Genomic DNA, 27,269 nt, shown 5'->3' with positions numbered 1-27,269 from the left:
CTGCCTCCATGTCACTTTGACGATGTATCTTCCACTCTTCTGTGTCATTATTTTTCCACCTCTGCATTTCTGCAATGTTTAGTACTGGGCAACAAATGCAGTTAATACTTATTGGAAGTACAGTGCTTATAGCGATAGATTAGGATTTGATTGCCTTCATCCACATTACTCTGTCTCACTTTGCACCACTGTGTTAAGCTATATTTATTCAGTTTACTGTAAATTTTAAAACAAGATAAAGAGTTGTATGCACTAATTATACTGGTCAAAAGGGTGATAAAGATGATTACATACATTCTTGTTTTCTGAAATCTGCTGTCAAATATTAACTTTTACAGACATGCTTTTCTAAATATTGTGCTAAGATAACACTCAGGTCTAAATTACTTGTTGGTATGCTGAAAATGTTCAAATATATATAGATGACATTATGTTTAATGACGTTTTATCTAACTGCTGTGTCTGTAAATATTGTCTAAACCTCTTTACTTAACATATTGTTATACTGCTGCTGCACTAGTCTGCCTGCTACCAGTCATGAATGCTGTCTTTTAAGAGTATTTATGGGAAAATTGGCACAGAGTGACTTAGAGTACTGTTAGCTGCTATTATAAGTTCAACATTTCTAGATATGATTATGCATGCGCTAACACTTTCCCATCAACTGTGTAAATCAGCTTGGCGATGTTGCACTTAAAGAGTATCAGAAAAAAAAGAGTAGATCAAATGATTACAGTTTTCTGTTGCACAGTGTTGGTATGTTTATATTACTATTGCCCAGAGATGATCATGAGTTTTGAATGATGTTAACTCACCTAATTAATTTATACAAAGTAATATGTCTGCTCTACAGTGTTTACACTTACATCATGCTACTGGATTGGTTAGCCTATTCTCACCAAATGCATCATTGTCATTCTGCAGTGCACTGTTCTATGTATCACTTATATCTTTGTTTTACCAGTGCACACAGTGCAAGTATGAGACAATACAAGTGTACAGTCATTCCAACATGATGTTCCTACAATTTTTGATTGAATAATGCTGTGATATGCAACAGTCAATGTGTATGTCATCCTATTATGTGGAACATGTTAATGTTCCTCAAAGTAACACAACTTAAAGTAAGAATACTGTCTACAATACATTATAAAAGTATGTAATCACATGTGACAGTCATAGCGATGTTACATTGTCCTGTGTACACATATGCATTTGTTGCATGACATGGGATGTTCAGTACCATCTTTTCTAAGCATTACTTTTTACAAATAGTCCAATTTCACATAGGTATTGTCCATTTTTGCCTGTGGCACTTGTGACTAGCACATTGCTCTCTAGATTGTGTAACTTGGATATGCAGAAGGTTCAATACCAAGCATGGCAGAAGTGTGTGTGAGAAAGACTGTGTATACCACTTATTGGTGTATCCACTTCCCCCCGAGTATAATACATTTAACTGTTCTCACTATTCCCTTATCCCTGTTTTTATAGTAACATTCTCTTTGAAACACAATGATAAGGGCATCCTGACAAAAGTGTAATCTCTAACCTGAGAGTCACACTTCCCTTATGGCACTTGTGAGTAATACAGTGTTTTCTAGATTGTGAAACTAGATAGGTGGAAGGTTCAATGCCCATCATGGACAGCTTGTTTGTGTGTGCATAATGCTTGCTGCTGAATGCATTTTACCCCAAGATAATGCATTTAAATGTGCACACAACTCCCTTATAACAACTTTTATCAATGCATTCTGCATGAAACACACCAATGAGTTCATCCTGTGCAGACAGTCACACTTGTCCTGTTGCACTTGCAAGTAATGCAATGCTCTCTAGATTCTGTAAATTAGATAAGTTGTAAGTTTGATACCCATAATGGAAAATGTGGTGTGTGTGTGTGTGTGTGTGTGTGTGTGTGTGTGTGTGTGTGTGTGTGTGTGTGTGTGTGTGCGTGTGTGCGTGCGTGTGTGTGTGTGTGTGCGTGTGTGTGTGCGTGTGTGTGTGTGTGTGTGTGTGTGTGTGTGTTACTGTCTCCATTTCTACCAGACAGGATGCATTTAAATGTGCACACAACTGCCTTATAAGAACTACAGAAACATTCTGCATGAAATAAACTGATGAAGTCATCCTGACAAAAGTACAATCTTCCCACTGAAAATCAGACATTCTCCTGCAGTGCTTGTGACTAATATAATGCTGTCTAGATTGTACAGCTAGATAGGTAGGGGGTTCATTACCCAACATGGTAGAATTGTATGCATGTATGTGTATCTTTCAACCTCTAAGAGCAAGAAATCTGGACAAAGCCATAAATAAAAGTGGGACAAAGTCCCAAATATAGGGACAATTTTAAATGTTGCTCTTACAAACTTAGAAAGTTAATAGAATAACAGGTTTTATATTAGCATGGATTTTCTGAACAGTATGAAGTCTGAAACTCAAATGTCTGTCATTATTTTTTAACTTTAATCTTTAAAGAGTTGCTGCTAATTTGCCAGAAAACCACATTTTTTAAAAAAATGGACCAAAAATATGAGGCAAAAATCTGGATATTCTGCGAAAATTTGTACAGTTGAGAGGTATGCGTGACGGTGTGAGTGAGGTTGTTTACACTTAGCTGAGCATGTGCTAATTCAACATATACTCTGGATATATATTTTTTTAAACTCAAAAATGACTACACTATCACCTAAGCCTGCCTTTCACATCAACAGCATCATTGCTACACAAGGGTGTAGCTATGCATACTGTTTGTAATGTAATGATTACAGGTTTCTATGCATTACTTTAAGGGAACATTGCTTCTGTAGGCAATACTATGTCCACAAATGTGTACTGTAATGCTTAAAATAACAGTGTCTTAGAGGGGAACTGATGCAAACATTTGTTAAATGGAGAGAGTGGAAAACATTTCCATTCCTCAAATGGTGGGTTTTTACATGGCATCATTAAGAATGTGATTACAACATTATATTGCCTGCCCACACCCCTGGTTCAACACACTGATGAGGCCACTGTTATGCAAGGGAACTGAAGCTATTTGAATGTCAGAAGTCTCATGTGGTACCTGCATGTCTGACATGATTTTTATAGCATGTAGATAGGTAGGCTGTTTGACTATAGCAGTGTTTAGGTTCAACAAATGTGAATGCCAAGGGACTCATGATTGTTTCACAATCATATGTAGTGGCAACTTTTGTGAGCCCTAAGTTTCTGTAGGACTACTTCTTACCAAATATGTGTACTTAACAATACAGTACAGATATTTATAGCCATGTATACATAAACTCAACCAATTTCCTATAAAGAACTGGAAACATAGAACTACAACAAGAGTTAACCAAAATATGATTGTAGTTGATAATACATATTCCCTGGGATTCATAAAAATGCTGCTGTTTACCCAGATTGCACAAGAAAGCCTGCAGCTCATTAAGAATTAACATCAGGGAAAATCAGTGTGAGAATGTGAAATATTAAATACCCTGCTCACAGCTGCAGCAGAGTATGTGATAAGATGGATTCAGGAAGTGCAGCCACAGCACAGAGGAAGATAAAAGGAATGCAATGAACATTGCCCATGCATATACTTCCAACATGGTCTTGGCAATCATGCATGCAAAGTTGAGGCAAGAAGGGGAAGGCATGTAAAAGTCTTAACTGGCCATTATATAGGTGGCAAAATTAAATGTTGGAAATGGGAATATAGGAAAGTGATGAAAATGTGGTTAAGAAGTATAGGGTGGGACAAAAGGTAGAAACTAAAGGAATGACAGGAATGACCTGAATGGAAAGGAACATAGGGTGAAATATATATATATATATATATATATATATATATAGAGAGAGAGAGAGAGAGAGAGAGAGAGAGATAAAAGTCATACATTTTAAACAGAAAAGAATAATGACACAGATCACAAATTAGGAAAACAATTTAAATGTTGAACATATTAAGTTAAAATTTCCAAAATAAGGTACAGTTTTATTAGGCATGGAGCATAAGTAGTGCAATAAATTGAAAGTGTCCCTTCAAATGTATAATTGAGAAGTATGATGGCAAGGTACTTGGGAGAAGGAAGTAAGGGATGTTAGAGGAAGGTAAGAGGGTGAAGGTAGGTATAAGGGTCACACAGGCAGACAAAGAAGATAGGCAAGGCTGCCAGGGGAGGTGCTGACATAATGGGGGGCACAATGGGGGGGGGGCATCAAACCAACCAAGGGTGTGTCGGAGGATTAGGCAATAAACAGAGGTGAGAATAGATATGAAAGGGAGGGCCATGGCAGGATGGGGGATAGGATGGGATTGGGCAGCTGCCATTCCTTCTATTTACATCACAGTGGGAGGTTACTTGCCACTGTGGTCTCCCTTACCACTAGACCCTGGCTCAGATGGAGGAGGCAGTACAGGCCAGGGCTGCAACTCAAGGAGTTGTTGGAGGATGTTCTCAAGATGGCCAATGTGGTAATCTGTCTGCTAGTCAAGCAGCTCTTCCACAATGTCACTCAAATGCTGGTATGTGATCATTGTGTCACCTCCACTACTATTGGCAGGGAAAATAGCTCCAACCTCCTCTGCAGGGCTTGCTAGTGGGTCCCCTGCAGCTTCTGCTTCAGATTTTCAAGGAGACAATGGTAACCTGACCAACAGATGTTGTGGGAGGTGGTGCCACATGTGGGGGAGAAGCTGACTAAGATACCAGTACATATATTTGTTAAAGAAATGGAGAAAAACAAAATTATAAATTAAATGAATGCATGCATTTCAAAAAATAGTGAGAAAGGGGGAAGTGTCAAGTACAGATACAATGAAAAGTGCATGTCATACTTACATTTTCTCATATAATGTTACAGATGCTACACTCAAATGCAAATATCCCAACTTCTCAGTGCAAAGAATTCTGGACAAAGCCAAAACTTATGGGGTAACAAAGGTCCAAAATCTGGGACAGATTTTCAATATTGTTTTTATAAACTTAGAAATTTGACAGAATAATAGGTTTTGTAAGAGCATGTGTTTTCTGAAGAATTTGAAATTTCAAACTCTGATATCTGTCATTATTTAGCGATTTTAATCCATGATCATTTGTCAGAATACCACACATTCTGTGAGGATCAGATCTAAAATATGAGGCAAAAATCTGGACATTCTAGGCAGTTTAGAGGTAAGAGCAACAAACACCTATGCAAAATATCCAGTCATTCATGTCACAATATACAAACAATAGAGGAAAACATACCCACAGTCATCATCAGACGAGCAGATACAAGCTGAAAGGGAATGATTTAATGTGTTGAGCTCCTTCTACAACCCCAGTGAAGCCTGGGCAAACACACAAATAATAGCATCACTCAGTTATACTGCTACTATTGAACTATGGGACTTTGCATACACTTAGAAGTATTGTGGTAGAGTACTACTATAAGTTGTATGTGTATATAATACAAAGGATGTTGAGAAACAGGGTGCGACAGAGAAATGTGCAGATATGAGGAAAAAGTACAGCACACACACATGTAAACACCGACTCTAAGTTACCACTAATGTTACAATACGCATCTGGGAGGTGATAGAACCCATAGCCATTAGCTATTAGAAAAGGAAATGCCTTATCATGATGAGTGACACATCTACAACACCACTAAAGCCTACCTGTATATATAAAGGTAAAGTATGAAACAGTTATACTTCCACCCTTGAACTATGCAACTTAGCAGAACATTGTCAGTATTGGACAAAACCTATACTCAAGCAGACTGCAGCTACAGTCTGTTAGATTCAAAGTGCTACAGTAACAGGGTTACCTGTTCACAGTAGTGCTGATGCATAAATATGTATTGAGTTAAGCAGGTGCACTCATCCTAACGCTCACTCTAAGGTACTCTATACTTCTACACATTCTCTGCTGTAGCTTCTGTGGCTATGGTGAGAGAAACATGAGCATGAAATGTTGTTTATGATGTCAAGTAAGAAACTGCAGACATTTGGGAGAATAAACATGTAAGGACTGATTTGAAGAAATTAAAGATGCCCTAACATGTCCAGTAGAAATTATTAACAATTACAATTTACAGATATATGCTAGTAGGAAGGCAAATTTGGCACACTGGCAAGGACACCCATTTATGAATCACTTACTGACAATTTGCAAAATGTTAAACTTTTAAAAAAAGAACTTGACAGTTTACAAGTTGTCATTAAGTAATCCCAGTTTGTAAACTACCTGTTTTGTTTTAAAGGTAGTTTAACTGCTTAAATTGCACACACACACACACACACACACACACACACACACACACACACACACATATATATATATATATATATATATATATATATATATATATATATATATATCCAAACACCAAGAAAACAACTTGTAACCAAACAAAACTTGGTGGTACTGCTCGAGACCAAGAATTGGCTAACTGAAGTGGCTACAATACTAGAAATTCAGTGCTTTTGTTCCTGTTTATTCACATATATGGCACTTCATCAGAAAATGAATCATTGTAATACATAATATGCTTAAATCTATTTTCATTAACTTCATATCCAATAGCACAGAACATCTGATTAAACAATTAACTAGATCAGTTAAGTAAATAATGCTACTTAAATTGAGAATGCTTTTAAATAAAGGCATGCCAACACACACAATGACAAATTGGGCTATCACTACATATCTCCCCTATATGCATTTAATAACATATTGAGAATGATAGAATAAATAACATTACACAATCTTAGCAACGTATAAATCACATTAAAACCAGTTCAAATGTAAAATATGCATGCATATAAATATATAAATATATGTGTAAAATAAGCAGAAATGTAAAGGGAAGGCTAAGAGGTAATCCACGGCAGGCAAATGTAATTCAACACCAAAAGCACCACAATAGTAGTCCCGGCAGTAAAACACATAACGTAACCTGTAGCTACGAACGTACATACACACCCTATGACATCATCGGTGTTCACAGCTCAGTAGTATAAAGTGTGTAAGCACCCAACACACACCTGTGTATTCCCAAACACCGCACCATAGGTGTAAACACACGGGGAACTTTTAAAATGTACATGTTGGGAGCTGCCATAGCTGTGATTCATCAGCATGTGTCAGAGACTGACGGTGTTGTTGAGGATGATGCCGACAACCACCGCAGGCCTCGGAGGAGAAGGAGAGTGTTCAGACCAAGGGTAACTTACCAGGGGCTACATGACCTGGAGATAGTAGAGCGTTACAGGGTGGACAGGGACATCTTACAGCAGATAGTGGAGCTGTGCCGGCCACGCCTGAGAACCAGAAACAACAGAGAGGAACCCATACCAGTGGACACGAAGGTATGTGTAAGCCTGCGAATACTGGCCACAGGTACCTTTCAAAGGCCAACTGGAGATATAATGGGTATCTCACAGGCATCAGCATCTAGGGTACTACACCAGTTCCTGGATGCCATGTTACCACATGCTAATGAGCAGATATACTTCCCCAGAACTCAGGAGGAGTTGGCCAGCAATATGCGTCACTTCCACCGTGTGGCACAATACCCGGAGGTACTGGGTGCGATAGACTGCACGCACATACAAATCAAGTCACCACCCGGTGAGCAGGGTATGCTACATAAACCGCAAGGGATTCCACTCCATCAACTGCCAGGTCATGTGCAATGCCCAGGGCATTATCATGGATGTGTGTGCTGGCAGCCCTGGAAGCTACCATGACTCCCATATCTGGCATGCCTCACAGCTGTATCAGGTATTTGTCAGGGGGGACATCCCACATGGCCATCTCGTGGGGGATGCTGGCTATGCACTGGAGCCGTGGATGATGACTCCCATCAGAAATGCACACACACCCATGCAAGAATGCCATAATGAGGCACACGCACAAACCAGAATCATCATAGAGCGTGTGTTCGGGATGCTGAAATCACGGTTCCGGTGCTTGGATACATCTGGTGGAGCCTTGCAGTACTCTCCATGCACATGCGCCCACATCGTCATAGTATGCTGCAGCAGGGACAAAATGGTGAAGGCACTCATAGCCCACCGCAATTGCCAAGGCCAGTACAGGCACAGAGGGATACAGACCATGAACACACTGTGCCAGCCCCAGTAGGCAGACGGAGGCGTGCACAATATGCCTACGCCTTGGCAAAGAGGGAACGTATAGCACATACTCTGACCGTGTAGGCCCCTACGGACTGACACCTCTCCACCTGCACACACAGTAAAATGGATGGCGCACAAACATGACCACCTGTAAATTGTAATGTATAGGTGGCCCAATGTGTGACTCCTACATAGGCAGCCCTCAAACATTGTAAACACAACAGCCAGTGCAACACGGAATGCCAACACCTGAACAGTACATGAGTCCTACAGCATATGGTGGTGCTGTGTGCCTGTCACGTTCCCCTCCAGATATATATATATATATATATATATATATATATATATATATATATAGATATATATATATATATATATATATATATATATATATATATATATATATATATAGACTCCACAAAAGATCCCAGCACTCAAAAATAAATCACAATGTCAGCTTTTTGAAGTAGAAGGTAATTTATTAGGACATCCACACCCCCACAACACAAACCGGTGGCCGGTTTCGCTCACAGCGTCCTCAGTGTATAGATATATATAGATATATATATATAGATATATATATATAGATATGTATATATGTACACATATGCATATATATGATACAGATAGAAAGAGCAATAGAGGGATATACGGTGATATAGATGGATTCAGTGATATCTGCAAATATGATAGATAGACCAACGACATTCATAACATCATGGAGGTACAAATAAATAGGATACCACCAACCAAGGAATGTGTAACATACTGACATGCGTAACCACGAGGCTGAAAGACCGATAGAACACAGTACCAGAACAGTACATCCGCGAGTAATAGTATGATGATATGAAGGGACGGTTAGTCACCGGTGACGGTGTTGCGGTCCACGTAGGTACTGTGTTCAACTGAGTCTGTGAGTGCCGTGGTCTGTGTAAGTGTGTGTCGAGGGTGCGGTGTGCATTTCTGTGTGACTGTAATGTGTGTGTGTGTGTGTCCGCAACATGTGTATGTTGGTGCCAAGTCAGAGGCAGACCAGTGTGGTAGGTGTGGGTATAGCTAGAAGTAGGCATACGGTAACTACCTGTACCACAGTAGGAGGGACATCCCCACCCTGGGCAGGTGTGTCCTGACATAAAACAGTACAAAGAGCAAATGTCCGAGATGGTAGGACATAAATATGTCCCATATATAATGTAACAGTCGTATTTATTAGTCATGCCTGTATGTAAGAAACTTAAATGTCACATGCAATACGATAGGTATCCAAAGTCACAAAACAATAGGTATGTAGTGAGGATAAAAGTATGTGCTACCTGTGTACTGACCGTGGCCACGTGTTGGCCTGTAAACACCGCTTTGTGTCCCGCAAGTGTCCAACAATGACCATATGATAAGGTGGCAACCTATGGCAAACAGGCTCTTTTAACAACACAACCACAATGACTGCAAATATCTGGGACAGAAATACAAGGGATAGCTGTCACCTACACATATCCCCTGATAAATCGCTGCAATTACGGAGGTATACAAGTAGCAAGCTCACCTGCAGACGATATAGAAACCAATTAACAACGGCCCAACGTACAATCCCGTAACATAAGTCTACTAACTGTTAGCTCTCTAATCAGGGACAGAGCCCACACACATATATACGGATTATGTAGGAATGCAAGGCCCACAAACCGTATATGTTACGTACAACCACAGACATCCCCCACACTAGAAACTAAAGCAATACAAACTGTAATAGCAGCACATACATCCAGTCAGTCAATTACATCTGCAGAACCCTCAACAAACCATGTGGGAGACACAATTAAAGGCGACATGCATAATAGTATAATGGAACAAACAGCCATGTTACAGGTATTGATTGCAATTCTCCGTTATCAGACGTCGGGATGACAGGTACACCCACATGTTGAACCAAATACTCTACCTGTCACACACAATCCACGGGGGACATGAATCCAAACTATACTTGTCTCCATGCATAGCAGTTGCAGTTACACATAACAAAACACAATACAGACCGTCTCCCAGAAGGTAGGGCAAATAGGCAATGCCCAAGTGGAGAATCCAATTATACCCCACTGTCGCTGTGTAATTGGTGAATGGAGTAGCTGCACAGCTGATATGCAAGTAATTAGTCACTCAGGAACACCAATTGGCGGGAAGAATCCACATGTTTCAGGTATCGACGTATATAAGGATGACTCTCCAGACATTCAAACCATATGCTCATACCGAAAAATATTGGAAACACTGTGAGAGTGATAGAATTGAAACGCCATAACGACGACAAGGTATGTAGAATGCCCGATATGTAAGGTTATGTATAGCATGATCTGTATTAACTAGTTTTACTGTATGTATAGCCTGGTTTGCATTAATTAAACGTGTCCGCAATGCATAAAGTGGGGAAAGGTATTTATGTAGCCATGTCTTGCTGAGCATACTAACGCTTGTAGAATCTGTGCGTCCAGCAGTGGGACATAAGGTACATAGCACAGACACCAGAAAGGATGCTACATGAGGCCATTACACAGAACAATGCCATACAACCCGCCATCAGTGGTAGGGTATGTCCAACAAGGACGTGCCCTAGCAGGGGATAGTATATGTTGATCTACTGTCACAGCACGCATGTGTATGGGCAAATAACGTTAGTGACATATGTAAGGTGGTCCTGCTGAGCAAGTATGCTTTGCATCATGGGATACTATGTGAAATATGTGTAATGTATAGTATTATAGGTAGATATGACAGATATTCAACACAGCATAACAGGCATAACATGCATACCACAGGTACCATCTATCGGTATGTACAATAACAGGATACATATGGCCTGTAGGTATGGGACATAGTAATAGCATAATAGCTAATCTAAATGGAAGGGCTACCAAGTAACCATGCACAAAGGACAAGTAATAGCTGCACAGGTGCATAGTGGGGTACTATGCAGTCTGTCAAGTCCATGTGTAAGCACAACTACAGTGTTCACACTAGTGGCACCTCTCCAGGGTAGTGCCCTGTGAAAAGCAGAGCCAGGCGTCACCTGCACCACTGCACAGTACAGCCACTGCAGTGATCCCAGGCCTACATGTGTCTCCCAACCACCAAGGGAGGTATCACATGAACAGTGCCACTGAGTGTCCCTGCGTGATGTACTGAGGACTTATGTTCCACAGCATGGTGAGTGTCCAGTCTGGGAATGTAACCCAGAAGCACATCCCACTCATTGTGGCGTGTGCACATATCCATGAGCATGTTGCTCACAGTGGCCTCTGCTTATGTTGCATATGAGGAGTATATCCATCAATAATGTTGTGGACATGGGTCCTGTCTGATCAGCAGAGGTCACCCCTGAGTATGTAGTATGCAAATGTGTACAAATGTGGTGTCTGTAGTGCATCCGCAAATCGACACTGTCGGAGCTCAGTAAACGTCATGGTGTGTTAATGTTGTGGCATGTAAAGCTGTAGCTGTTGTGTAAGGTACACCCTAAATGGGGTGGTGTACCCTTGAATGTGTGTAGATGTCATGTGTTCAGAGGTACAATGGGTGCCTATGTACCAGTTACACACCCAGTACAGATAGGTGTGGCCACGTAGGAGGATATCCACGCCACAGTGGCAATACGGTAACCACGGGAGTGGGTGCGACATGTGTGTACTGCAAACATGGACAATGTGATATATATGTAGGGGACCACCATCCATGTGATAGTCAGTGGGTGAATGGTGTAATGCAAAGGTGATGTGCATGCACCTTGTGTCATGCAGCTGGCTGCCATGATAGTCATATTATGTATCTGTCACAGCAACATCCGTATGGTTGGAGCCAGTATCAGCTGGTGGAGCAATCATGGCACTTGGTATGTAGGGGTTCTAAAGCCAGGCAAGGAAAGTGCCCTGTGCCAGCCTGTTCCACAGGGAAGCATATACATAACATGAAGGGCCCTATGACTGAGGACCGTGGTATGCCAAAGTACCTGACATGTAGTAGGTACTATGGTATGCTGGCCTCACTGTATGTCCTGTCCATGAGCCACATAGCATAACATCATGAGACACAGGGTACGATGTGCAGGTGGATGTGTATGTTGTCAATACCAGAATGGGGAATGGTGCTGAAAGGCAAGGAGAGGACAATGTAGGATGTGTGGACTCCCGTACCATCAGCAACTGCCCTGGTAACTGTATGAAAGGAGTCCACCATGTGTAGGGGCCATGCTCTGGCCTTAACAAGCCCAACCTGGGTGGCAGCAGAGGGCGGGAGACCAACAATGTCTCTGAGAATGATGTCCCTGATGATGTGCCCCATAACCATGCAGAACAGTCCAGTCAGGTGTGTAGGACTATAGTCCCACTTGTGCAATGTGGTGCCACCTGTGTGTAGTGTGATAAATGCTGCCATGTGCCATTCATGGTCTACAATGTCTGAACCAAGGCTATTACTGAATATGGTAGCCTAGTGGTGAGACATGTAAGTCGGAGGTTGGTGGACATCACAGCCTGGGATGTTGTAAGGTGACATGGGGCCAGTGTCCCAGGACACATACAGTGTAGGTCAGTACTGTGTAGGTGTGACCACAGGGACACCACAATGTTCATGTATGGATTGCGGCCCTGTAGTGAGTGAGAGGGTGTACTGTCAGCATTGAATCCATCCTCCAGCATGTTGCCAACAATACCTGGGTCTGCAATGTTCCTGAATGACTGTTGTATGTGACAGCAGATGTGGGTGTTGCTATCGAATACTGACATACCACCATAATGCCTGGTGGTACACCCCGGAATGTGTGGCAGTCATGTTTACATAGCTAGTCTTGGAGTATGTGATGAGGGACCCTGTGGCTCCACCATGGCTGACCAGTGAGCCACCCCACACATGGGAATGTACACCACTGTGCAACAGCCTACACCTGTTGTTGTACATCATATGTCCATGGAACATGACCACCAGAGTGGTGTCTGTTATCTGGTGTGTACCATCATGGCTCTGTGTGGAATAGCATGATCCATGCAGTTGTGTACATGCTAATTAAGCGCACTGGGGTATGTGTCAGCATTTGTATGTGCATTGTCCATCTGCACGGGTGTCATGATGTTAACAACCGCTGTCAGCAGACATCTGTAGTAAGTGTAGTAGTACACATGTACTGTGTATGCTGTGATGGGTGTGTTTCCGGGATGTGGCTAACAAGGTAGATTAGCATATGTTCTGAATCCACCAATGAGGGGATAACCCCAGGTGTGTAACAACAGTCACATGGTGGTAGTGTTCATGCCAAGGGTAATGTAGGTCTTGGAGGTGTTGTGTATGTGTTGATCCAGCAGAGTGGAGGGTATGACTCATGGATGTGTCGGTACATGAGTGGCTATCCCAGTGAAGTGTGGGGTAGTGTTAGTCACACATCAGTAGTAGCTGAGGCCCACTGTCCACTATACCACCATAGAAGGTATGTTACCCGTGGGGTATGATGTTGGCTCTGTCGCTTGTTACAATGTGTATAGCGGTCCCGGACACAGTTAGTTGCATGTAGAGCACCTCTGATGCATTGTGCTAAGCAACTTGCCAGGATGTGTGCAAAACAATAGTGGGATATGGGAACCCCTCAGCTGTGGGTGTGCCGGTCCAGGTATGTGCCTGGAAGGTATGGTCCGTCTATAACCTGTCATTGCAGGTGTGCTCTGCAGAGCCTACAGGCAGGTCCCAGTCACTGCAGAGATGTTGGAGTGGTGCACTATAAGGTGTGCCTTGCCTGCGTGCGTCATAGGGGAAGATGCAAGCAATGTGTCACATGACCCCATGTCATGCATGCCAGTTACCGCCCTGCCGGCGACAGTTATAGGAAACTGTGCAGGACAGGCAGTATAGCAGCAGAAAGAGCCTAGCATGTGAGCAGTACTCCCAGGGCGGACAGGTGCAAGTAATCTGTGCCACAGCATTGTGTTTGACCAGAACAGTCATAGCGGACAGATAACACATGCCTGTGGAATGACAATAGGAGCATAGGCAACTGTTGAAGTGACACAGTCGGTCATTGTACAGTGGTATTGTGTCTGGACAAATGCAAAATGCTCTCCAGGGCTAGGCCCACACCCTCAGGGCTATAAGACTGGTGAGCTATTGCATGCCCCTGCACACGTAGTCTGTGAAGTGGCATCACAAGGCAGTCAGACTAACATGGCAAATGACAGACATATCGTACCTGGTGAGGTGTGGCATGGGTACATAGGTTATGTTGCAGAAGCAGAAGCCTTGTGTAGCCTGCTGTGTGGAACTGCAGTGTGACACCCTACAGAGTCAGCTATGACTGGTGTGTTGTGAATGTTATAACACACTATTGGCTGTATGTGGTGGGCACACATGAGTCTGTGGGCTATAGGCTGGTGATGTTGTCTTCCATGATGGGGGCTACCTCTGGTACCTACAGTGAGTATGGAGACTTACTGCACAGGTTGTCCTCGTAGGTGTGGCCAGTGGTGTAGATTATGTGAGACAATGTGATGGGTGGGGTGTGTTGCGAATGTTACACATCCCCAAATGACTGTCAGGTGCAGTCAGGGTTAGCGACAGCATTACCCCCAGCCATAGCTGTCATCCACCTGTCCCCAAAATGAGGAACATTAGCCCTCATACAGTGTGACAAATGGGTGAAACGTGGAACACTTACAACTGGCTTACTAACAGCGTCAACTAGGAAGAGCATATGATGGCTAAAATAGGCTGGTCTTATGTATAAAACAGATATTCCAATGAATTAATATGATTCTCATCTATCTAGCCATGGCTAGCAGGTAAACTATGTACAACAATGAATGTGTGGCGTACCCTTCCAATGTGGAACCTTGAGGAACATGCACCTTTTAGAACCCCAAATGTGGTATGTTCCCTGTATTGAGGTACACCTGAGAGCTATGGCCCAGCACGGCTGCAGACGTGCATCCCCTACAGGCTGTAGTGCCGTATGTTGGGAAGTGAGCATTGAATGTGTACATGACACAATTGCTCTATTTCAAATGTAAAGCATGCACGGAAGCAACTGCATGGCTCAGTAGGTAATCCAAAGCAGCAAAAAAGAGGGGAGCCATCAGAACAAAACCCAAAAAATAAACTTTTATTGGTAAAATACCATAATCCAAAAAACAGCAAAGAATAGTGCACAGACCGGTTTCGGCTGGTTTAATATACACAGCCTTCCTCAGTGTAAAGCTAGCAAATTCAAAGCTGTCATTAAATACATTATAAAGAAAGATGATTGGATGAACCTAGAGCTTGTCATTTAAACCTGGTGGAAATAAACCACCTAATTTGATAATCCATTTTTTCTCTTTAGAGTTCAGTAAAGAATGCCAACCTGTTTTGTTCACTTTTTTACCATGAATAATGTCAATAATGGTAAAATGGAAAGTGGCTGTGGGGTGTGTTTGCTGATGTTTATATAAAGCATTATGTATCCTGCCTTTTTTGATATTGCTAATGTGTTCTGTGATTCTTAGTCTTAATGGTCTAGAAGTTTGACCTATATAGAATGCCCCACATGTACATGTGGCTAAATAGACTACCCAATCAGAGCTACAATTAGCAAAGAATTTGATGTTATATACAATGGCAGAGTTTCTACTGGTAAATTATTTCGTTTTGGAGATTTTATTGCAATTGGTGCAATGTCCACAAGGATAGCATCCAACAGGAATACTGCCAGTGAGAGTTGTTTGTATAGGTTCGGGAAGACCTGTATCACGTGTATGTTTGTAATGATTAAAGTGACTGCCCAGATTCCTTCCTTTCTTGAAGGAAAAAAGGCATCGATCAGGAACAATATTAGACAAATCATTGTCATAAAGTAATAGATTTCAATGTCTGTTGACACTCTGGATTAAATTGTCCGAGTTCCTATCATAAGTAGTTGTAAACCTAATGGGTTGGGAAGTAGGTTGCTGATCAGTTTTATATGCTAATAAATCATCCCTGTTCATGTGATTTACTTTATTGATGGCATCATAGACATGCCCCATTTTATATCCCCTGGACCTAAAGCGTCTAGTTAGATCCCTACTTTGTGCTTGAAAAGAAGTCTCATCAGAACATATACGTTTCATCCAGATGAATTGGGATTTTGGGATATTTTTAGAAATATGTGGGGGATGAAAGCTGGAGGCATGTAATATAGTATTATATTCAGGATGTTTCCTATAGACAAGAGTCCCCAGTGTATGGTCTGGTAAACTATTGATGGATACATCAAGGAAAGTTATATGGTTGTGATCATAATGCAAAGTGAATTCAAGGCCCCATTTGTTATTATTAAGGAATGATAAAAAATCAAACAACCCTGCAAGCTCACCCTTCCATACAGCCCAGCAATCATCAAGGTAGCGTCTCCAAATGTCGAGTTGTTCCAAATAAATGTTATTATTGCTGTTATATATAAGATCTTTCTCAACATAGGCTATAAAAAGGTCCGCATATATGGGTGCAAAAGAGGAACCCATAGCGGTACCCTTGGTTTGCCAGTAGCAAATGTCCTGATAGAAAAAAAACATTGCTGGTCAAAACATATGATGCCATGTCCAACAAAAATTCATTATATTCAGAAGAATATAATCCAGAACTATTAAGCCAATAGGACAGAGCTTCTAAGCCACCAGAATGAGGAATATTGGTGTATAGAGCACTTACATCAAAGGTACACATACGCCAATCAGGCTCAAGTTGTGTATCAGAGATAATTTGTAAGAAGTTGGTAGTATCTCTTAATCTGGAGCAGATGGAAAGAAGAAGGGGATTCAGTTTGTTAGTCAAAAAAAGGGATAGAGGCTCTGTAATGTATCCCCTGCCTGATACAATTGGTCTGCCCGGTGGGTGTCTAGGGTCCTTGTGTACCTTTGGCAAAAAGTAGATGTATTGATTCAATGAATCACGAACCAAAAGTTGGTGCATAGTATCATTATCAATAATGGAAGCATCCTTTGCATGGGACAAAAATTCTTCAATTTCACTTTGGAATCTAGGTGTAGGATTGATGGCCATTCTGGCATAATATTTTTCATCAGATAGTTGTCTCATTGCTTCCTGATCATAATATTGCCAATCTAGGACCACAACAGCACCACCTTTGTCCGCTGAAATAATCACAATATCATGATTATTTTGTAGATCAATAATTGACTTTTGTTCAGATGTAGAGATATTGTTAGGTTTGATACTAGATACTGACCTGGCATAGTGCAAATCTTTGAGAATGTTGTTCTGGAACTGTAGGACAACAGGGTGCATGGGTGGAGTGAATTGTGATTTGTGGTAAATAAATTTATCTGAAAACCCAAAATCATTATTAGTGCATCCAAAAAACATTCTTAGATTAAGCAATCTACAAAAGGAAACAACATCTTGTGCAAAAGAATCTTCAGCAACAAAAAAAACGGGAACAAATGTTAACCCTTTATTCAAAATAGAAACTTCAGAAGGTGACAGAACATGACTAGAAAGGTTTAAAACATTATGGTTTGTTAAAGAGTCTAGTCCTTCATCGCTAGTTGTAGTAAACCTTGTATGCCGCTTATTGCCCTTGTGTTTCCTCCCCCCTCTTTTATACTTGTTCCTAAAGGGACCCCTGGAGAAGCCCTTTTGGGTGAGGGTGACCCAGATGTGGTCTGCAGTTCATTCTCGAGACCAGATAATGGCTCATCAGTAGAAAAACCAGTATCAGAAGTATAATTCTTCAGTATAGATTTTGGCCTTTTTCTCTTAGAGGGGCGACTTTTTTGTACATTAAATTTCACATGTTTAGTAGAAATAAAAGGATTGCTCCCCTGGTAATCTGCCAGATCTCTATTAAACTTTTGAATTTTCTTAGACTTTAGTTGGGTCTCCAGATTATCTAAGTCAGAAACTACCTTGTTGAATTGTTTGGCAAAAAAGTTTTCATTCTCAAAAGGTTTGAGTTCATTGGCCAGACTCAAAACAGTATTAACTTCCTTATCAATGACACGCTCATAAAATTTGTTTAGAGCCTTAACAAAAGACATGCTGGCTTGGTGTTGGATGCCAGCCCATTCCTGTGATAGGTCTTCATCGATTTCTGCCACTAGGGGCTGGATCCTAACCCTTAACCCCCGTGGGGTAATATCTTTAGCAATGTATGCTTTAAATAGTTTAGCATGCCAAACAGTGGATCTTAATGACCTGAGATGTTTATGTAGTTTATCGAATGCCAAATTACAAATAGTTTCAGACCCAATAGGTGCATCCATATTGGTATCATTAGTATTGGCTCCCAATCCAAAGACTCTTAGGTCTTCCCTGTCAGAGGATAGACCCGAAACCAAACTGAGAAGATCCATAATATTGGACACAAAAAGCTTGATTAGGATAGACAATAATAGCTCAGAGGCTACGTCATATAAAGAGACAATAATGGACCCAAAAATATATAACTGGACCACGTCTCACAAGTAGGAATAAATCAAAAAATTTGAATGGATCAAGGATCATAAATAAGAATAGAAAAAGTAGTAATCAGATTAACACACCATTGGTAGAAGACACCTAGAATATCTGGAGACCCAAAACTTAATATCCACTTTATGGTATGAAACAGAGGATATAATGGCCAAAAAGAGGCTGACCAGATTATCAGGGGGAGCAAACAATCAAGATGTCCCTCAACATGAGAGAAAGACCAAATAAAGATACTGGACTAAAATAAAACACTTGAATGAAATAATAACATAGATATGCTTAGAATGAACCACATATAAAGAGATTCATACAATGTAGAATTCTTGTAATGACAATAAGTAGATTCCCAAACAAAATATGCTGGTTAATAGGAATCACAAAGCAAACTGAACAGCAATAGTCATAATATCAAGGTAGAGCCCAATATTGTAGAGCATTACATAATGATTGAAAAAGTGCTCAAAAATGTTGTAAAAAACAGACCAAACTATGGGACAAATATACTGAGATGAAATAGCATATAAATGCAAATGATGCAACCAATGCAGGGAATAAATAAATGAACAAAATCCAAAATTTGTATAGTCTTGTAGATCAAAAGCCTTGTCAGCCCAGTTAAAAAATTGTAATAAATGTCAGCAAATTATAATGCAGGCTATACCCATATATCACATGATTTATCAAAGGTCTAAGATAGTAACAGAAACTGTGAAGTGTTGAAAACACATATAGCTGATGTTGAACAGCAAATATAAAAACCTATCCCATACCTATTTGAACCTGCAATATATATAGATTTATAACACCTAAATGACAGCAAGACAAAGTTAACCGATAACTGACAATGGCAGTCTAACATAAGACAATATATACAATTATAAAAAATCAAAATGTCCATCAGATAGATCAAAGCAAATAAAACGACCAGTTCAGCCAATGTGCTTGATGGAAACAGCAGTACAAGCACAATAATAAGATTTTGAAATCAATAGTTTAAGCACATAGAAAAAAATGGTTAAAGTCCCAACCAGATGTTTATGATGATTCGATTGGATCCATCAGACTATGAATAGTCCCAAATTGTTGTAAATCTGAAGAAAGGCCTTTAGCACTTGTTATAAAAGTGGTTCCATCCAAAATCTGAAAATGTAACAGTCAAAACGAAAATGGCAATGTCCCAAACGTATAAATATCCGTTTTGATCAAGAAAAAGAAAAAAGCAACATACTCAGCATGAATCAGGTCCCAAATGGTTGCAAAGGCAGTCTCTGCGATGAAAATAATCCAAACGATAAAGAAACCAACTCTGCGAGAAGACTGCAAGCCGCACCTCGGCCATGCCAACACCCAACTGAGAAAGAAGTGTAACCGTCAAACCGGCACTTCCTGAACGTGGATAGTGTATATAGAAGAGCCAAATGTCTACAGTGGATCTGTATTCAGGAAACTAAATAGAAACTAGTAGCCATATCAATATAAAACAAACAGTTGGCACTTCAGAAGCATAAATCCACGACCAGTGTACAAAGCTGGATGAGGCTGTATTTATTACACCAAAATTCTCCAGCATGCTGAAGGAAAGTCACTGTATCAAATGTAAAGCATGCACGGAAGCAACTGCATGGCTCAGTAGGTAATCCAAGGCAGCAAAAAAGAGGGGAGCCAGCAGAACATAACCCAAAAAAAAAAGACAGGATACATAATGCTTTATATAAACATCAGCAAACACACCCCACAGCCACTTTCCATTTTACCATTATTGACATTATTCATGGTAAAAAAGTGAACAAAACAGGTTGGCATTCTTTACTGAACTCTAAAGAGAAAAAATGGATTATCAAATTAGGTGGTTTATTTCCACCAGGTTTAAATGACAAGCTCTAGGTTCATTCAATCATCTTTCTTTATAATGTATTTAATGACAGCTTTGAATTTGCTAGCTTTACACTGAGGAAGGCTGTGTATATTAAACCAGCCGAAACCGGTCTGTGCACTATTCTTTGCTGTTTTTTGGATTATGGTATTTTACCAATATAAGTTTATTTTTTGGGTTATGTTCTGCTGGCTCCCCTCTTTTTTGCTGCTTACAATTGCTCTATTGCCACATGTACGACATATCCCTCATATAGACAGGCAGTAGCACTGGTATGTGACAGTTGGACATGCCTGCATATACAACCATGTCCCACAGGATATGTGCGTTACATGTGTAAAACAGCTGTCGTACCTTAAGCAGGCTGGGAAGTGTAGGACAGCCAGTGTACCTGTGGGAAGTGGTGTGGAATGGGCGCTATAGTAATCAGTAGCTCATGACATGCTCACATGTTTCGAACAAGTGCCTAGCATGACCATACAATACAGATAGGGTGTTGGATAATATCAACCCACAAGAGGTGATGACAGTCATTTAGGGTGGCACCGCACTATAACCCTGCTGAATATGGTGTGCATGTCCATGAACCATTAACACTGTAGATGTTAGCAGTACAGATGTACAAGATAGCACGGATATCTGATTACAAATACCTTTGCATGTCACAGGTGTGTTCCACCAGTGGCCTGTTGACAGACCCACAACTACAAAAGGTGAAACAGTGACATGTGCACAGCACATCTGTGCCAGATACAGTAGAACAGGGTTAATGTGTTGTACCCCACCCACATTGTAGCCCATACCACACAGACAAATGTTAGCCATCTGTATATGTGAGGCTGTGAATGGCCATGACCTATCAGTTTAGCTGTGTCAGTGTTGTGAACAACATACAGAATGGGCTGTGTGTGTGAGGTGTGCCACATATGTGCACAGTCTGATGGATGATACCAGCAGTGTCACCACTAGGTGAACATCCCTGTACCCATAAACTGCTACCTAGGCTGTGGCCAACATTATGGACACTGTGTAAGGGATGGTGCTGTGCAGTGCACCCCCGACATGGTGATGTCTCCAGGCCCCTTAGGTAGTCATCTGGGGTACCCATGTCATGTCAGGGTGCCATCCATGAGCACGGAGATCACTGGCCAGGCATATACAGCACTGTGGTGACTAATATTGGATCACATACCACCTGTAAGGGGTAATGGCTATGCATGGATGTGCGGGAACAGCCTTCACAATCCACACCTCCACTATGCAGCATGCCATCTACCTTGCAGAAGGACATTTGCTACACCATGATGATGGACATGCTACATGTCCATATCCTGATCTATATGACATATGTCATGGACAGCCACTGTTCCAATACTAGGATCGCCACAGGCTGGACAGATCCCTGTGCCATACATGTGACATACGCCTGCCATACCATGCAAGCCTGTCCATCAAAGCTGCAGATGTCATCCCAGTCATACATGGTGTGATGGCCGCATGGTAGATGTACTATCAACTGACTGGATCAGTAATGTGGCACTGATGCAGCTTGCGGTGGCACAATGGCCATCTGTAACAGTGTGGAAACCATGCCCGCACATGCTATGGTTGATGACCAACCCTGCGAATGTCATCTGACTATCCATTGTCCCATGTCTATCACATGTGTAATACAGGCGATCCGTGTCAGGATGTTGAACAGTTGTACAGTGCTGTGTAGATGTATATGGCAAAACACATGCATGTACAGGTGTCCATGCGTATGTGTGCATTGTCACTGCTCAAGTCCATTCCGGCTGTGTCTGTGTTGATATGTGACATATACACAGCATCCAGGTCAACAGTAGTACCGTGGACACATCGAGTCATGTGCAGATAGGTAAGAACACAAGTGCAGGCAGATAGACATGCCCACAGCAAGACAGCATTTACATGGAGTATGAACACTGTAATGAGGCGACACACATATATGGTGATGATATCCAATGCATAATGGGTGTGACATGTGTGACACAAACACGTCAGTCATGTCAGTGTCATGGTGCTTTTCAAAGATAACTGTGCAGATGCAGTAGATGTCATAGAAATGAACGTGCAGCAGTATCTCTGTACATCTCTAAAACTGTGACCTGTCACCATCATTATGTTTTACAGATAATGCCCCGTACACGCCTCCCAGCATACACCCGCCAGGAGGATGATGTCCTCATCCCACTGCTCCATGACAACTATGACTTGTTGTTCAGCCATGTGCCACAGCATGCCCAGCAGCGGGATGACCTGTGGCAGGATCTACGCAGGAGGGTGAACAATGTGGGTGGCCATAACCGCACCTACCAGCAGGTGCGCAGACACTGCATGGACCTGATACGACATGCAAAACAGTGTGCCACTGCAATCACAAGGGAACAAGGTGGAACAGGTGGTGGGCCACCAACCCAGCCCCCACTCACACACACCGAGGAGCTACTGGCCAGTCTGGGGACACCTAGGAACAGCATCCAGAAACACTAGCTGCCATCGTGGAGGTGGGTGTCTCCCAACCAATGAGCCTGGAGTTGCCTGGTAAGTCAGTAATGCACATATGGCTATTATATCCCATGTAGTTGCATGTGACACTGTACATAATGTAAAGTAACAACATATGCCAGGTATGTGGACACACATGCTGCATAGTACAGTATGCTACATTGTGTATGCACACATGTGCATACTATATGCTATTACACAGGTGAATGTGTGCACATGCACAGTGCAACCTGTGGCTGTCATACAGTCATGGATAATGTACATACTGGTGTGTCACCCCTATACAGGTACCTCTGGCATGCCGCACAGACATGGGTCCATTGCAGGTGAGACTGTCATCAGTATCAGGCATGTTACAGTGTAGATCTATTTGTCATGTGGCCAGTTAACACTTGCACACCTGATGTTTGTTCCAGTCACGATATGCAGGTCGCACCAACATGCATTCACACACACCACCATTGTGCAATATATGCAAACGTAATGATACACAGACTTGAAACCACAGTACATGTCATTGCGACATGTGTGGTCAGCTGTGCATACAACGGTGGAGGTGTTCTACAATGGAGGCATAGGTAGTATGCATTGGAACAACATGTGTGGTATACACACAGTACCACACAGTGAGCTGTGATATGGGCAGCCCACAAGTGTCACCATTGTGTCATATGCCCCCGCATTGGGTGCACACACTGTGATGTACCACCAGACATGTCCCAGACATGTAGTGTCCTGTCTGCAATATTATCACACTATCACATGACCTATACCCCACATACCAAACATACAACCCGTTGTCTGCATAGACCTGTGGAATGTGACATATCTGACATGTATGGGTGTATATCATATGGGACCACACAGACGTGGAGAAGATGCCCATCACACACAATGGCCACCACATGTGCACACATGGCCATGAGGGATGGCCTGAGGCATGTAGCCACACAGTACATGGGATGTGTATACACCCTGTTGCACATTGCCCACACATGGTCCAATTATAGCCCTAGTTGACTGATTATACAGTTGATGTGGTACAGTGGACAACCTAAAAGCCTGTGCACAGCTACTGGAGGTGTCACTGAAGTCTACCATATACAATCTGTCGAACATCACGACTGTGTTTCAGTTATGGCTATGCAATGTGTACACATTATGCATTCTACAGCAACATACATGCCTCATGTTGCCATTCAATGGCACAGTGTCTGTACTTCATACTGTATAGCAATGTAGATGGCTCAGACTACCCTCCCGTGCTCATGCACATTTAATAAACATGCATTCTATCTGTGGGGCATACACATAACACTGCAATGTGAAGCCCATTATAATGCTGTACATGTGTCAGGACACCATTGTGTCAAACATGTATGCATGTTAATGCACATGTCAGCAGATTACATGTCAAGGACACGTCAGACGTGTACTGTTATCCTGTTCTGGCCCACATGGTGTATCACGGAGATGCATGCATACTACCATGATTGTGTGACCTGCATGGCTACTGATATGACATCTGCTTGCTGTAGTGTGCACCCCAGGGAGGTATGCTTACTAACACTATTAATGTCTGAGCTGCATGCCCTCTGCTCTATCGCAGGCATGCTGCATGCCATCTGACAAATCACATGCATTGTGTGTCTGTGTGTGTGTCTGTGTGTGTGTGTGTCTGTGTGTGCGTGTCTGTGTGTGTGTGTGTGTGTGTGTGTCTGTGTGTGTGTGTGTGTGTGTGTGTGTCTGTGTGTGTGTGTGTGTGTGTGTGTGTGTGTGTCTGTGTGTGTGTCTGTGTCTATTGTACTTTACAGTATTTCTTTGCATTCACAGGTGATGTAGGTGCATTACCATCCTGCGGTCCATCTGATGTTAGTGTCCCCACAGATACTAGCGGTGATGAACATATGCATGAGGTACAGGCAGGGTTGTCAGGGGTTGAATCTGTGCCAGTGGTTACCATCCCAGCTATATCCCCCTCTTCCCCGCTCACAGTTCTGCTGCCAGCACATACCACATCATCGGTGGCCATAGAGGAAGGACAGTCAGCGTCTGTTAGTGTGGGACAGGAATGTGTGGTGGCTACAGAAGGTGTGTCTGCACACCATGGTGTCAGTGTAATGACTGTAGATGTGCCACACAGGCATGTGGCCGGTGCTGCTCGTAGGAGGACCTCTGGCAGACATGCACCTGCAGGACAGAGCGCAGCAGCTGGTATCACCAGACGCATGTTCCAGACTGTAATGGCGGCACAGGCACATGCTGAACGGCAGAACAGAGAAGGGCAGAGGCTGCAGAGGGCTGCTATCCACACCCTAAATGACAACATCCAGGCATTGGCGAATGCTCAACAGCAGATTGCTAATGTTCTGGATAGGCGACTAGGTGAAATGGTCGGTATCCTTGACCGAGGCATGGCAATCCGCGAGTGGGAGCTGTCTGTGCTGGAACACCTGGTAGGAGTGAGGCGTAGGCCACGTGGATGTAGGCCAGCAACACCACCTAGTGTAGGACGACGTGACCATGCCACCTCACATGCCCACTCCCATAGTGCCGATAGCAGTAGCAGTTCAGCTGCTGCTGTGCTGTCAACACCAGGACACAGCAGGCCACGTGGACGTGGCCCTGGACGGTCTCAGCGGGGACACGTTTCCAGCGGACATTTGTCGTCAGACAGTAGCTACTCTGTACTTCCACCTGGTAGTGCCTGTGCAACCCCAGGCAGGCACAGGTCACGTGGCCGTGGACGGACACAGTGAGCTGTACAACCTGCACTGTACAATCTGGGGCTGTCAATTATACCCCGTGTAGGCATCACAAATGGCAGAACTGTGTACACACATACACGCACACAGCAAACACAACTGTAGGGCTCCACAACACCCACATGCATTCTGCACAGATATGTCCAGTCAACTCACCGGCCCTTACACACACACATGATGTTATCCATTGGTGCAGCCTATGCCCCTGGAAAACATAGCACCCTGTGCATATGATGAAGCCTGTGCCGCATCCCTGTCATCCAAACCATCTGTGCAGGGTTATGCACAAATATTCTGATGCACAGGGTGAACAGCATAGTGAGAGGTGTGTATGCATAGTGAGGGATGTGTATGTTGCAGTGGTTGTGTGTGAATACTGAGTTGTGTATGTGACATAGGTTTGTGTACTGTCGACATGCACCAGTCACACCATGTAGTGCAGGTGCAGCATGCATTGTTATGTGTTCACGGTATGTGTCTCGGTTACATCTGTAGCAGCATATTTGTTGTGATACCCTGGTTCCCTCCTATGGTGTACTTGCATGAGCCAACAGGTAGCAGTGTTTGCAGTCCCCCACGTGTAACTGTGGAGTACATACAGGCACGTCTGGCAATATCAGCATGCTACATGTACCCTCATTCTGAGTGTTGGACACACAAACATGACACAGATGTCTGCACATATACTGCACCTGACGCATGTGGTTGGTGCCACAGGCTACACTGGACAGAGACGTGACATACGTAGCAGGACACATTACAGGTATGGTGACATGGTGCAGGGGTTGTACACAGTGGCCTGGCCAATGATGATATGAGGTGTCACTTGGTAGCTGGAGGCCACACTGTGCAGTAGTAGGACGCGTAACAGTACGTGAACATGGCTGCAGTCACGGGGTGTACACCACTATAATGCACACCCCATAGTGTGCAGCTGGGGACCCTTGCCTGTGTGGTCATCACCCTCACAGTACTATGCACCCACGCGAAGTGTCACAGAGAAGGGACATGCACAGGTAGTCAATATGGCTGGGACCTATGGCATCAACAGGGTTGTGCAATGCATCACCATTACGGGTTAGTCAACACGTGGGGCCAGTGATATTTCCCATCGTATATTAGCATACACACTCACACCAAGCACCAGGCATACATACAGACACACACACACTCTGGTGACCACACATGTGTATATGGACAGCCGATGTGTGTGATGCACATCACCAGCTAACGTCATGCTTCCCACACTGACGTATGTACAGTTCTCTACAATGGTGTACAGGGATGTGTAGCAACTGGGACATATTCCCCGCAATATGTGGCAACCCTGGTCACACATTCAGACACACATGGCAGTGCTGGGAATGATACATCAGCCATATGATGACACGTTTGCTGGACATGCAGCGGTATTGATTGCATTATGTGTACCAACGCTATATCTGGCAAATGTGCTGCTATATACACATGGGAGGTTGTAGGTGTTACAGGTGCCATATGACAT

Source organism: Protopterus annectens, chromosome 5.part0 (genome assembly GCF_019279795.1).
Source record: "Protopterus annectens isolate FY-2018-M chromosome 5.part0, PAN1.0, whole genome shotgun sequence".
In the NCBI taxonomy this organism is placed as follows: Eukaryota; Metazoa; Chordata; order Ceratodontiformes; family Protopteridae; genus Protopterus; species Protopterus annectens.
Note: the sequence above shows the minus strand (reverse complement) of the source record.